At 35.7% G+C, this 5,105-nt stretch overlaps 1 protein-coding gene across 2 annotated transcripts in view; it reads right to left on the bottom strand.

Moving 5' to 3' along the window:
• Positions 1-1,058: 1,058 nt before the first annotated feature.
• Positions 1,059-5,105, bottom strand: part of ERICH1 (glutamate rich 1) — a 58,034-nt gene continuing 53,987 nt past the window's right edge. For both annotated transcript variants that reach the window (XR_011920319.1, XR_011920318.1), the window contains 2 exons: positions 3,088-3,166; positions 1,059-1,501 (listed from right to left, as the gene is read on the bottom strand). The gene's annotated coding sequence lies outside the window, so the exon portion shown is untranslated. The remainder of the gene's footprint in view (positions 1,502-3,087; positions 3,167-5,105) is intronic.

Consider the following 5,105-nt stretch of genomic DNA (forward strand, 5'->3'; position numbering starts at 1 on the left):
AAGCCTGTATATATTCACGCCTTGGTCTAGACCCCTGCACCAGCAGAACAGCACTGCATTGGTTAAACTGCATACATGCTATTTTGCAAAACAAGGTTTAAAGGCAGCTAGGCAGTGTAAGTAGAGTTTTTTTGAGTGGCATTACTGGCAGCACAATGTTAATGGCTTTTATGCAAAATCTCCCCAAGCTGCCATCTATAGAGATCAGGTGCAGCTCTTTTTTATGCCTATTCAATTAGCCTTATGTTTGTCCTGGCCACGGTATAATTGTGAGTTGGTTGTAACCCAATAACAGGAAACTCCTGTACAAGGACCTTAATAACAGGATCACCTTGTTTTTTTTTATGAAACTTGCAGCCTTAAAAGGACTAAAACGACATTTTGAATACACATTTAAAGTTTCTTTGAGATAATCATGATTGGGGTGACATCTACTTAAAAAATTACAATGGATTTTATTATTGTTTTATAACAATGTATAATTTTAAATTCTTATATTAGCAAATGTTTCTATTTGTAGTTCGCTGTGCTCAGTTGTGTGTTTTCTTGTTGGGACAACTGTTCCTTAGTACTAACAGCTTTAATATGTTCTCCACTCAAGCTCCACAATGTCTTCATTTCATAACATCCCGTGCAGACCTTGAAAGTGTCAAAATATGCAAAATGACATATGCAAATATGATTTGACCTGTAGCAGATAATTCTATTTTAAAGGCTGAAGTACACTAAACTGTGGAAAGTTTTTTTTCTTTTAGCTGTTTACTTTGATCAGAACACTTTGGTCAGGGGGAACCACAGAGACATACATTTTGGCAAGCAACAGGAAGAATATGAGGATAATGTAATTGAAACTTAAATCAAACGATCAAAGAATTTTCATACAACCAATCAGAAAAACTGTTAATTTAGCAGTGAACCTCACAGAGTTCTTCTGCATGAAAATGAGGTGCTTACCGTTACTGACATAAAACAAGTGTTCTAGGCTGAAATAGCATTTTACACTGAAATATTACCCTGTAATAACAGAAATGGGTGAACAGGTGTTTTTGCAATCCACATTTAGTTTTATAAGTAATCTTTATTATTTCAACCAAAAAATCGATACATATACACAACATCTATACTGTGTTGCAACCAGTACATAATTAGGTAGAGAATATAATGCGTTCTAAAAGTTTTTGGCCATCACAATAATAACAGGTGATTAGTCATTAGATCTTAGAAAAATTTGAGATGTTCCAATTAATGCTGATATTTTAGTAGTGACATTTAATAATAGGAAAATAAATTAAGTTTCGGTGTTTTACATTTATGTCCCTATAAAAAATACAGAACCTGGGCTAAGAAATCCAAAGTGCACATATATAACTTGCTATTCTTATTTAATCATCTGTCGTGTACTGTAGCTGGAGATCCAGATTCCAGAAACACCTAATAAAAAAGCTGCTCGTTCTATTAGTGCGTCCCTTCCATTGATAATTATTTTTCCGGCTGTCTGGATCTAGTGAAAAAGAAAAAAATGCATTTTTTTAGTCTGCCGTGCATATTAGCGATTAAAATAATTTAAAATTAGGAGGAAAGTACAGGCATTTTTAGGGGTGACCAAGTCTTTTGTAGATGATGGAATGAATACAAGAGGAGCAGTAATGATTCTTGCACATAAAACAATGATAAAATGAACACAGCTTTGCATATTTGTTAGGAAAAGCAAGTATCAAATGCAATAAAGTGTAAAAGTATGCCCTTGCATTACATTAAAGGAAATTATACACAGATGGGCTAAACAAAATTGTAATGTGTATGGACAGTTTTAGGTAGGAATTCTTTACCGCATAAAGGAAAATAAAATAACATTGTCTCTACCTGTATATTCCCCTCCCCCTTTTTACAGGTAAAAGTATTTTGTATTATTTTAGTATTGTGTGTTACTACCCCCTCCTCCTAGATTGTAAGCTCTTCAGGACAGGGTTCTCTTCACCTGTGTCACTGTGTGTATTGGTCTGTTATTTGCAACCCCTATTTAATGTACAGTGATGCGTATTATAGTACAAAACAAGATTCTTTTTCTATTGGCATTTTCAGGTCAAAAAAATCTTGGTATATATATATATATATATATATATATATATACAGTATATAAAATGTATGCAGAGGGTTAGGCAGGAGCACAGTCATGATAATGCACTAAAATGTTCACTTATCATTAAGTAAAAAGGAAAATGCTATATGAATACATTTATTTCAGGCAGACAAAAAACATTTTGCAAGGTATTTTGCAAAGAATCGATCACTCGCAAAATTAACAGTAACATATTTTGTCTTTAATATTATCTGCCATACAAAAATGTCAAACCTACTTACATAAATGTAAAAGGCATTTTAATTTCCACAGATTTCATTTCATCCCTTTTCTCAGCTAAATCATATTATTATTCTGGCACATGTGCGACTGCAGTCTGCTGTATTATTATTAAACAAGATTATAATTAGATAAGCAAGCCTCTATCATTTTGAAGACCCAAGAGAACTGCAAACTGAGAATCATTCCTAGATAAGCAATACACCAATAGAAAATCATAAACATGAAGTATTCTAAACACATACTGTATGCAATAAACTTCCTGCTGCTTCTGGTACTATACAGTGTGTATTTAATTGGCTTGTACAAACATGAGACTTGTTAACAGGTTATCGCCATTCAGGGCATTTTTTCATAAAAGACAAAAAAATGTATTTTTACTAAAACTATATGTTAAAGTGTTGCCTGACAAGTTACACACAAGCACAATTAAAATGCAGGGTGTGTAGCAGATCATTTTCTCTCTACTGCAGACTTCTGTACAAGTGACAGGAACTTCAGTTCACCCCAATGTAGATGTGATTTTCTAGTTGCATTCATATTCATATAGCAAAGCAAGAAATCCCTTCATTCCAGCTATGCTGCATTAGTTGAATGATGTTCTGGGGTGCAAATCAGATAAAGAAAATCTCACAGGGCACTGAATTAACAACTTTACCTTTGCATACTAAATTATTTTTATTTCACTTTAAACAAATACATTTAAAACTTCTTTGTAGTACACATACCTGCAATAATCGAATGTATCCCGGGGTAATTCTTCGGTAGCACAAAACCATGTTCAAAGCAACCTTTTGATAGGGGTTGCTGAAATATTTAAATATAAAACATTTAAAATGTTTGCTCAGAGATGCTGGACTAGGGAAAAGAAACAAAATCTATTCTGCACAGACACTGTACTCTGACCTTCCACTGTACTGCACATAAGCCCTTTATGTCTCAATGTCTTGCCAGTATATAAAGCATATGCTAAACCAAATTGCATAAGCTGTCACATGGTATCAATAAGAAAGGCTTATGTGCTGGCAGAATACTTCAAATGCCAAGCCTCAGGCAGAGTACCTTCATAAGATTATACATCTGTTTGAGACTAACATTCAACAGCAAAGGAAATGAAGATCTGATCTCCATCATATTGCACAGGTCAGTGGTGGTGAACATGTTTCAACTGGATGGATTTACTTGATAACATTATGGAAGTGTGCAGAGCAACTCTGCTGGGTTTCCTGCAATCTGCTTAGATTACTATTACTGCACCTAAAAATCTTAGTGCTAATACCTGAAAGAAAGACATCAAGTACAATGACCACACTTGTACATCTGCAGAATAAAGGTTAAAGAACACTTATCTTTCATTATGGACTGCAGTTAAAGTTTTTAGTTCTGAATAGAGTGGAATGGGGTTGAATCCCAATCCGACTTTTATTGATGTGTGCCTTTCTAGGATATTTCTGTTTCTTGTGCCAGAGAAATACAGGAATTTAAATGAATTTTCCCTTACAGCACTATTCAGTCTATTGAACATGAAAATGGCTCAAACCATGCATATTCAGTTCAGTTTGGCTAGACATGAACAATGCCAATGTTTGACAAAATGTGGGTTTCAATGTGGGCTTCCCCATTATACACGATTGCACCAATGCGTGACCAGGGGAGGAATAGGGTACTCTAAAAACTGTGTTTGGTGCACACTGCCTAGCAGGCTGGACATTGGATATATGGGGCCTGATTTATTAAACCTTTCAAAGACTGGAGAAGATAAACTAATATAAAGGAACCTTGGTGGTCCAGCAAATCTGGAATGGATGTGGTCCAGGATTAAAACATTTGCCAGCAATAGCAATTCATTTTAAAGATATCAATTCAGTTTTGCTGGATTACCCAGGTTCACCCCGATAGTCTACCCTATCCAGCCTTGGAGAGCTTTAATAAGTTAGGTACATGGTGTATGCCCCCACCCAGAACCAATAAAGCACAGGCAAGCTACAGCCTAAATTTTGGTGTGAACCATTCTTCTGTTTATTAGATTTCTGCTGTTGCTAATAAATAAATACACTGGCTGTCAGTACAGCAGATTTTTACTACTTTTTTAGGGATTGGCAAGTGTTCTTGGTCAGGGTGGGTACAAGGGGGATCTGCATCTAGACATGATAAAAATACATTTTTGTTGTAGTTCTGAATCTCCCCGTCCAAACGCATTTCTTCATTTCAAAGTCATGTGCTATTTGTTAACAAATGCTTTTAATACTGAACTAGATCCCTTATAGGTTTGCTGGATCACCAAGGTTCACTGATGAAAGTGTATCTTCTCCAGACTAGGGAAGCTTTAATAAATCAGGCCCACTGTGTCAATATTGCATAATAAATAAAGAATATGACAATTTGCGTCCTACTTTTTGTACATTTCGAACAATTAGGGGCAACATGGGCAGAGTAAAAAGCAGCGGGGCTTGATGTGAAAGCGTGGGGGACATGTAAAATTGACCCCTTAATCAGTTCCAGTCAGACCAAGCTGTAATAGAGCTTTAAAGACTGCATATTTTATCACAAGCCCTCAACAAACCCCAACAACTTTTATGGGAAATCAGATGTAGGTAAATGGCCCTGTCCCTCAACAGTGGTGTCTCACAAAAATATGTAAACGTATGTGGTTTGGTATGGTACAAAAAAGGAGGACTGCTTGACCACTAGACTCCATGACTACCGTGTTTCCCCGATGATAAGGCAGGGCCATCAAATAAGACAG

This window comes from Pyxicephalus adspersus, chromosome 4 (genome assembly GCF_032062135.1).
Source record: "Pyxicephalus adspersus chromosome 4, UCB_Pads_2.0, whole genome shotgun sequence".
NCBI lineage: Eukaryota > Metazoa > Chordata > Amphibia > Anura > Pyxicephalidae > Pyxicephalus > Pyxicephalus adspersus.